The following is a 10900-nucleotide window of genomic DNA, read 5'->3' as shown; positions in this document are numbered from 1 at the left end:
TCCCAAAAAGTGCTTAGAAAGATGGAATGGGTTAACTTTGCTTGCCAGGAGGTGTTCTGATAAACACAGGAAAAGAGAGATATGTGCAGCCCCCTTTAAGAGCAGAGCAACTGAAGAAAAAAGAGATTTATGCTTTTAATTAATGGCAATTAAACCATGCCTGTTGGCTTGGCCTATGGCAATTGTTTCCTGCAAAAAGGAGGCCGAGCTGGTGACAAGCATTTGAATCCGCTAAGTTCTGTCAAGGGAGCTGACTCTGCAGGCATCAAAACCAAACTAAATCAATAAAAGAATTAAACTTTTATAAATTGCATTTTGACAAGTATCAGATACCGTTAAGCTTTGATATTATGAATTCCTTGGAGGTGATGCAAACAAGAAGGGCCGCAGTTAGAGATCCAAACAATCAAAGAGGCTTGTTAACATGCGCTGTCAAATGCATCAGTGCTATTAATTACTACAAATTAATGTGACTCTCTCTTCCTCTGGTGATTGGAATAATAATCAGCCAGAATTGTGGAATGAGCACAGAGAACATATGCAACCCTGCCAAAAATAATAAGTTTAAAAAACAGGAGACATTTACCATCTTTGTTTTCAAAGACTGGCTGGTTTTCTTGTTGCCAGTTGTGACCTCACTTTACCCCATCTCCCCCCTTCCTGGGATCTTCTCCATGTGCCCTTTCCTGTGTGGTGACAGAGGGAGGCATCACGCCCTTGCCAATAATTATTGGAGCATAGAATAAAATCTTTATTGTGCTCCATTGAGGTGCGGGGGCAAATGTAACCCTATCCAAAGTGATGATTTTCTAGGAAATGAAACCAAATGCCAGAAGTCCCATATTTTGGCCATTTTCTAGCTTGAAAACTTTGCTTGGCAATAAGGTTGATAATTAAAATTACATGATGCCCTCACTCTGACAGTGCGGTAAGCAGGACTCATGGGGGAAAGGGAACCCTAGTTAGAGATTCTGAGTATCTAGAATGATTCAAACAGAACCACCCCCCTCCCCCCACCCAGCATTTTTTACTATTCTACGTCTCCAAAAGACCATTGTCAGGATTCATCTTCCCCCTCAGATCCACGTTTTCAAATAAAATGGGTTTTTCCATCTTAACAGCTAGAAGATTGTGACTCTTGATCCCCAGACCCCCATGTCACCCAGTGAAATGCCACAGCAGACTAGAGTTAAACATATACGTGTATCATTAAATGTAATAATTTATATTTTAAAAATATTTAAAAAGCAAATATATTACAAATTGGTAATAACATACTGCCTTGTGCTTTCTTATGTGTAATCTTTTTTTCTAGTTTATTTTACTGATCTGGGCATTTTTATACCCTCCTCAAAGTCACTATGTGCCTTCTCCTTTTTACTTTGTGAACCAATAGCTTATGGTTTCTCACATCTGAGGAGCTTCCAAATGTTTGTACTTAATTTTTAGAATAACTGAAGAATGCGGTTTAGCCATGCGATATGGGAATTTATAATAATTTGGGGAGGGGGCTCTTTTATATAGCAAGACTGACTGTCTCACAATATGAAGTCATTTTTATTTCATTGAAGGGGGTACAGGGTGGAGGTGGGGTGGCAGGGAGTGAACCTCTAATCCTCTCTTGCTGTTGGAAATGGGATTACAATTTGGAATAACATGCTGTCTCTTCCTATTGGCTGGGGATTAGCCGTCGCTCTAGAAAATCATTTGCTGTGTTAGTAAGCTGCTGTGTATTAGTTGTGTGGGCTTTCTTAACTGGACAGAGACAGAAATGATCATAGTGTTCTCCCTAACTTGCAGTAGGAATGGTGCCAGGTGTATATTGGTGTTTGGGCTAATTATTTGATTTTTACTCTTGACTATATCTAACTGTGTGTTTTTAACACGGAGAGGAATTATCTTGACACCATCTGGTAGCAGTTTTTCATGTCTGACAAAATTTAATACTCAGTTTGAAGGTTGGCCAGTGATAAATATGCTTAGGGTTCCATGTGACCTTGGTCAACCTCTGACATATACATATCAGGGCATTTGTCTCAAACTGTGGTAACAGTGTTTTATTGATGTGCCTAATCTGTTACCCAGGAACCACAATTCTTATGATAGATAGGATATCTACTTGGATAGTGACAAGGAAGTTTGGGGTGATGTTTTTTTTTTCTTTTTTTCATTCTCAAAAAAATGGATCCCAGCCAAGTCTGGATTTAAGTTTAAGTTCTCCATTTCAAGGGCTTCTCAAGATCTATTCAGAAAGAGCATTACAGGTGAGGAGGAAGAAACAAATGCTTATAAAGCCTCCACAGAAAAGTCTGATAGATGAAAGTATGGTTCTAAAAATGGCCTTCCGTCTTCCCTATGTGCTCACTCAGCAAGTGCAGAAGGAATTCATTGTTGGAAATTTGTGTAATCATTTTTAGGTGATTACTTGGCAAGGTGCTACATGTGCTCCAGCCTCTCTCTATTTTAGAAAGCCTGGTTTTATTATAAGGGTGCTTCCAAATATCTTTATGAATTTGAAGGGGCAGCTCAAGCTTTGTCATTTCTAGTTGACAGTATCATTTTCTAAGAGTGGAGCACCCTCGCTAAGCCTGACGTGTGACACGTGAGCACATGCTGACCATTCACTCTTATGTCAGTGCCTCCCGGCAGCACCAGTCCATCAGGCAGAGTTCAAACAACACATTTGCCTGGAGTTCCCTATCCAGTTAAATCCAATTTATCAACTTTCAATTTTTAATGCTGTTTTTTTTAATTAAAATCCAGGTCAATAAATGCCCTGTGAATTTGTTGACATCCCTTGGTATGAATAGCCCACATGCTAAGTGGGGGGGAAGGGACTAAAGCACCCCTCTTAATACAGTAATGCAAATATTTTTCCTGGAGAATTAATTTACAGTACATTTGCATTTACTTCATTATTTTGAAGGCTTCTCATTTATACATTTGCACATGTATAGTTATGCATGTGTTTGTATTTTCATCGTGAAAGGAGATATTTCTTTCTCCATTTCTTTCTCCTTTGGCTTCCTCCACCTTTCTTGAAATGTAAGTATTTTTGTTTGTGGACTGGTAGCTCAACTCACAAATTATTATCAATTATTTGACAGCAATCAAGTTTGTAGAACCTCACAAATTTTATACCTGCTAAGATTTAAGAACTATTATCCCAAATCTTTTTATGTAAGAAAAAATGGGGGTGGTGGTGGGGGTGATGGGGATGGTGAGATATTCAAAATTTTATACACAATAGAAATAAAAATATATATTTTAAGACATTTATTCACATACATATATACCACTATAATGTATGATTGTTGATTTCTCAGAATATTTGTCTTCATTTGAGAGGTGAGTTATCTCTTCTTACTTTGCTCATGAAGAAAATAGCAGATGAATGACCAGGTATTGGTTATTCTTCAGCATGTGGAGTGACAGATGAACAGACACTTTAATTTAGGCCCTTTGTGTTTGCTTGTAGTTTGAGACTTTTGTTTTTTATTATAGTGCGCAGATAAAATGAAGCTCCATATACCTGGTGCAAATTATAATGAGAAATTGCAAATATAGATGTTGATGTTTTTCTCTATTTATTACATTACAAATTGTCCCAAGAACGGATTTGTAGAAGAGACTTTAGCTATTTCACAGATGAATTAGTAACTATTGGAACACACACACACCACACACACCACACACACCACACACACACACACACACACACACACACACACCACACACACACACACCACACACACCACACACACACACACACCACACACACACACCACACACACACATTGGTATTGGTGTCAATTCAAGTTATAGTTGCTAAAATTGTAATAGCTCTTCTCCCACATATGAAAATTTTGTGATTTTGAAAGGAAAGAAGTGACAATTTTACTTCAGTACCTATGCAGTAGTTTTCTAGGTAAGAGGGTATAGAACTGGATGTTACCTCTGAACTCGGTTTATATTTTCATGGTTATTATTTTTATGGTGGTTAAATATCATAGGAAAAGTTAAGTCCATTTCTAAAAAACACACACAAAGAAAGCACTTTAATAGATAAATCAAAGGGTAAATTTTGTGGATACATTCCATAGTTATTGAACAATTCTTTTTTTCCAGCTGCACAAAAGACTGATGATCTGGCCTTTCCATTTCCCAAATTTCAAGACTCGAGACCTGCATTTATTAGTTACCAACACTACTACTTAAAGATATGACCATTTCTTTCATTCTTGGCTATGGAAGGTAGCCTTATTTTTCTCACTGACCTATTTACTTATGCCATATTTTCTAGCTTGGTTTTTAATAAATTCTATCCTACTGGTCAACCCAAATACAAATATCTAGTAAATCCCTTTGATTATAGAAAGCACAACTCATCGACCATCATTACACATTTACTTTATTTAGTCATACTGTTAAATCTCAATGATTTTTCTCTCTCCACTCAGAAATGGCAACAATTCTGGCATGGTATATGTGGTTCTTCTAGAGTAAATAGGGAAAAGTTAGTGCTGAAATGATCCATACAGCCTGACTTGAAGAGGGCTACACTAACCTCCTGAGGTCTTGGGCAAGTAATTAATTTAAAGCAATTCTGCTCTCACATTAGGAAAAAATGATTGAAGTTTACATATTCATGTCGCAACTGTGCCAGACCCCGTTGTATCCCTGAGGATAAATCATGAACAACAAAAGAAAGGTTGTAAATATAATCCAGAGAAAAGAGTGAAGAAAGTAAATAAATTGCAAGGTAATTGTTGGTATAATAGTTGTGATAGTGCAGAAGGCCATGGGAACGCAGGGAGAAACATCTAACCCCGTGGTCGGCAAACCACGGCTCGCGAGCCACATGCGGTTCTTTGGCCCCTCGAGTGTGGCCACAAAGTTTCAATCGCACTGTATGTGCATGCCCACACGTGGTATTTTGTGGAAGAGCCACACTCAAGGGGCCACAGTTTGCCGACCACTGACCTAACCCAACCTGGAGATGATGTGAAGGGTTGGAGAAGGCTTCTTGGAGAAAGGCATGTCTAAAGCACAGAATGAGTAGAAATTGGCTAGAGAAAAAGAGATGGAGAAAGGGGGAGAGGGAAGAGTGTCCCAGGCAGCAGGAAAGGCAGGACCAAAGTCAGAGATAAGAAAAGTCATGGTAAAATCAAAGAATGAAAGACATTCATTTTACTAGGGCCAACGAGTTTGAGGGAGGAGTGCACATGTGAGAAAAAAATAACTTGCTAATATTAGAGTACAATTATTCTCCAAGCTCATCCTACTGACTAAATTGGGATCAAATGTTTCGACCTCTAAGGACCATGGCATTCTTTTCCTTCATTGATATCACAGCCTATCTCAGTCAAAGGCTTGTCCGGGGGTGTTGTATAATGTGGAACTTCTGTGCTACAAAACTTTACCTGCAAAGTTTTTGTCCTGCTCACAAGTGTAGCCATGGATGGAAATGAGGCAATGCAAAAATGAGGATGCACAGGATCTTGGTTTCAGGATTTCCACCAGTAGGCTAATTGTTTCACGATGTGCCAATGATTTAGTAGAGCTAGATGCCAATTTTGTAGAGCACATGAATTCCATATTGACCTCTCCAGCATAAGGTCAAGTGTAACTACTGGTGTCCATGCGAACCATGAAGAAGTCAGTAAATCAGCCTTATACCTTTAAAACACGTTATTCAACCCAGTTGATGTGACTCTGTGGTTGAGCATCAACCCATGAACTAGGAGGTCACGGTTCAATTCCTGGTCGTGGCACATGCCCAGGTTGTGAGCTCGATCCCCAGGGTTGTGTGCAGGAGACAGCTGATTGATGATTCTCTCTCATCGTTGATGTTTCTATCTCTCTCTCTCCTTCTCCTTTCCTCTCTCTGAAATTAATAAAAACATATTTAAAAAAATAAAACACATTTTACGTTTGATTTTATTTCATTTTTGTTAACACCATACCTCTATCAGCATAATTTTGCAATTATTTTTATATAAGTCCTAAAGATTAGAGTCATATATTAATAATTTCTGTAGACCAAGTGCCTAACAGACTTATAAGTACCAGTTGCAATGTAAATAATTGGTTGAACCAATGAAAATATGTAAGACTTGTATACATTTATATGACTATATTTACCAGACAGATTTCTGGTTGGTTCAGTAGCTTTAAAGTCTGACCTGTCTCATTATACAGAAAAATCAAGGGGGCTTACAATACATTTTATTTCTATTCATTGATCCCTCATATCTGTATGATATGCAACCATTACGCAGCTTTTCAACATACATTAATTCATTCAATCCTTACAACAATATTGTGAGATAGGAATCTAAATCTTAGACCTAAGGATTACATGGTTTCAAAGACCAAGTAACATAATAAAAGATAGTGAACACGTTTTAAGAAGATGGACCTACACCTGGCATTCACTCTGCAGTCAACTTTTATGAAAAATCATAGGAACTTAAAAACTTTTATTTTATAATTTTTAATTTTTTGAGATTTTTACCTTTGTTTTTCTGACAACAAACATAAATGAAAGCAATTTTGTTATTTGTTCTATTTTACTCACATTATAGACTCCACGTATCTTACTTAGAGTTGAAATTTTTTACCTACTCATTAAAAAGGGTCTTTCAACTCTTTTTAAAAATGTTTTATTGATTTTTAGAGAGAGAGAAAAGGAGAAGGATAGAGAGATAGAAACATGGCATCATCCATGGGCTGCCCTCCTACTGGGGATTGAGCCTGCAACCTGGGCATGTGCTCTGACAGGGAATCAAAGAGTGTCCTCTTAGTTTCTAGGTTGATACCCAACCACTGAGCTACACAGGCTGGGCTCAACTCTTGTTTGCTCATTTCTAAGAATGGGAGCATCTTTTTTTATTGAGATAAAATCTCCATCCAGTTAGTTGTCCTCATTGGTTCCAGTTCTTTCCTTTATCAGCACAGACTCTCTTGGTTCTTCTACAGGTTCTCATACAAGATGGTTTCCAGAGTCCTCACTGTACAGTGAGCAGATAAAACTCAAGTTCTGGCATCAGGGCTTGTTATGTGACTTTAGTCACTCATTATGCAACTTTAGTAAATGATTGTGAGGATTAAAAGTTACAACCCACATGACATACTTAGCATAGTACTCAATAAATTATTTTCTTAAATTATATTTTATTACCAAGATTAATTTGGTCATTCTATGAATATACTGTAGTTTGTCAATGTGCCTGTTAAAAGTCAGCCCCCAAATTCAGAAAAAATATTTCAGATGTAAGCCATATATTTAGTAATTAATGAATTTGATTAAGGTTCCCTTAAGACAGCGGTTCTCAACCTGTGGGTCGCGACCCCTTTGGCGGTCAAACGACCCTTTCACAGAGGTCGACTAAGACCATCCTGCATATTTACGTTACGATTCATAACAGTAGCAACATTACAGTTATGAAGTAGCAACGAAAGTCATTTTATGGTTGGGTCACAACATGAGGAACTGTATTTAAAGGGCCAGAAGGTTGAGAACCACTACCCTAAGGCTTGGCAGAAGGTAATATATATTTTAATACAATAAAAAAACCTATGCATAAAATACCATGATTAGATTCACATGTGTATATAGGGACATGGTGTTCTGATGCTGAAACAAGTTATTTTAAGGATTTGTTTCCTAAGGTGACATAAGACGATGTGGCAGGACTGATACTTACAAAACTGTAAGAATTCTTACACCAAATGTTAGCAAAAGACTTGCTCACACCAATGAAGGCTCTTCCCTTACTTTAGCAGTGGGTGTTCCCCAGCAACAAAATTGAGTGCTGGGACACAGAAGAGAGAATACTGCCAGACAGGAGTTTTTAATCTCATTATCAATAGCTGGTATATTATAGCCATAGCGGCCTACTGTTTTAATATTGCAGCACGCTAGGCTGTTTTTTCAAATATGTTGTCTTCAGCCTGGAATTACCTATTGGAAAAATTCATAGGTTCTGCTATTGTTAAGATGCTGTGTTATGGATGAAAACTTTTTTTTTTTTTTTTTTTTTTTTTTACTCAGGTAGGATCCAAAACAAAACAACAAAAATCAATAGCTCTCCTGTTTTCTACTTCCTTTCTTCCATTAACCCTAGAAAGGGAAATAGATGACTTCTCGTGCCTTCATAGAGTCTCATGTACATATATGGATGTATGAAAGGAGATTACATAGCTAGATGGTTAAAAGGATAAAGAAAAATTAAATAAATAAATAAATAAAGGAAGATAGAGGGACAGATAAGAGGGGAGAATGGTAAGATAGACAGGTAGGTAGGTAGGAAGGTAGACATGATAGAATGAGAGCTGGAGGACACTAGCACAGCAAACACCTCAGGCTGAGTGTCAGGACACTTGAATTGCAGTCCTGACTCTGCCATTAACTTGCTTGTGATTTCACATAGTCCCTTAACCGCCCTTCCTTGGTTATTGCAGTAAAATAGGGGTTTGCCAAGTAGCATGTTGGGCCATATTTGTGGTCTTGAACCCTTAAGAGGGAGCTCTGCAAACTCATTATCACTATTCTATGTGTCACCATTCTTCCCTGTCAGTGGTTTACCAGGATTCTCAGTGGAAAACATGCTGATACTACCACACCCCCCAACCATCCCCTCAGAAATGCCCATGTTTCCAGAAATGAGAGGTGTTTTGGGGTATTTGGGACAAAATGTCTAGTTCCCATCCAACTAAATTCAGTGATTTAACACACAAAAATAGCCTCCTAAAATTTGCTGCTCATAATATATTTTCTATGAACATAATCTTTTGGGCGAACACTAACTTTTCTAATGTCTGAGGAGCAGACTGATTTTACAGCTACCTGACTTTTCTTAGGTCCAGTCCAATTGAAGGTGCTCAAATCTTAGGCAAAATGATGACATGTGAACATTTACCTATAGCTTCAGCCTTCCCTTTTTGTAATGGCAAAACTCTTGACTGGACCTGACAACTTTTTGCTCTTTTAATTCCCAACTCACTATAAAATAAGAGGAAATCCTATTAGTAAATAATTAGTAAGTGTACAGCATAAAATCTTACATCACTTACTGGCGTGTTTGTTGTCAACTCAACTTCACCACCACCCTCTTCCAGCCGGAAATTACGTCTCACAATCCCCTTCCCCGATGGTCCTGGTCAGACTTAGCATCTCTTCCAACAGGAGATACTCCTGAGAGAATTGAAGGGCTGAAGAGGAGGGGCCATAAATCCTAGGATGCAGTTATAGTCAAAAGCATTAGTAGATGAGAGGTTCAAAAGAATTTCCTCAGTCTATGCTACAGACTGAGATAGAGGGCCGGAGTTTACCAGAAATTTTTCAAATTTGCACCCTATTGAGTCTCCTGCTTTAGTATGGCAGCCTGAGATCATATTTGGTGGTTTCCCTTATCTTGGTTCCCTAATTTCCAGTGGTTGATAATTCCCTGCATTGAAACCTTTCATACTTGAAGTACATAGAGTGGCTTCTCTTTTCCTGACTGAACCTGGACTATGCAGGCATCACCTGTTTCAACTATTCTGGGTGTGTGAATCCCTTTTATAACATATCTGATGAATTGACATTCAACTTGTTCTTTTTTTAAAAAATAATATATTTTTATTTATTTCAGAGAGGAAGGGAGAGGGAAAGAGAGATAAAAACATCAATGATGAGAGAGAATCATTGATCAGCCGCCTCCTGTATGTCCCACTCTGGGGATTGAGCCTGCAACCCTGGCATGTGCTCTGACTGGGAACTGAACTGTGACCTCCTGGTTCATAGGCCGATGCGCAACCACTGAGATACGCTGGTTGGGCCAACTTGTTCTTGAACACTTAACGAAATATAGAAATTTCTAGCTTCAGAGACAACCCATTTCATCATAGAATTGCCCAAATTGGCAGAAAGCATATTATAGTGTAGAGTAAAATGAAGATAGCTGTTTTTTAATCAGAAAAGCCTGGCTTTGCATCTTATACACATTGGGCAAGTTGCTTAACTTATGGGCCTCAGGTTGTTGTGTTTTGTTTTTTTTTCCTATAAAGTGAGGGCAATAATTATACCTACTTTTTCAAGGTTGTTATAAGAATTAAATAACATCAAGTTTATAGAACATCTTTTCCTCACACTAACCACAAATCAGCATCTATGTCACTTTCACCCTTTGGTTCTAATTCTTCTAAAGGAGAAGGCTAGTGAAATCATAACTTGGCCTACACAACTACACCAAAGGTTTCATCCTTTAGCATGACTTACCCGGGGGTGGTGGGGCCCAAGGTTGATATTCACTACCCCTCCAGGCACCAACCCACTCTTAAAGTTTGTGTGGCCCAAGGTGAGAGAACAAATGGAGGCCTGTAAGTCCTATTTCTAGAGAATTAGAAGTGATAAATAAAGCTAAAACTGTTACATAAAATATGTTCTATTTTCTTGCCTTGACAAATGAATATTCATAATGACAAACTTGAGAAAATGTGTGCAAAACTATGTTTTTTTATATGACTGCCAGCAAAATATCAAAGATAACTGAGTTGATTATTATTGTGCATGTCTGGGTGTTCTTTGACGAGCTTGGATACTTGGATGAATGATACATAATTCATTAACTCTTATATAGTTATTACATAAAATTTGTTTTACCTTCATTTTAGCAAAATCAATACTTATATTGGTGTAAGCAAGATTTTTCATATGTGCTCTATTGACAGTAATAAATTAGCCAACATTTCCTTTTTTAAAAAATATATTTTTATTGATTTTAGAGAGAGAGGAAGGAAGGGGGAAAGAGAAACATTGATCTGAGAGGAAACATCTATTAGTTGCCGCTTGTACACGCCCTGACCTGGGATTGAACCCACAATCTGGGTATGTGGAATCAAACAGGTGACCTTT

Source organism: Myotis daubentonii, chromosome 3, assembly GCF_963259705.1.
Source record: "Myotis daubentonii chromosome 3, mMyoDau2.1, whole genome shotgun sequence".
Taxonomy (NCBI): domain Eukaryota; kingdom Metazoa; phylum Chordata; class Mammalia; order Chiroptera; family Vespertilionidae; genus Myotis; species Myotis daubentonii.
This window is presented reverse-complemented; position numbering follows the sequence as displayed.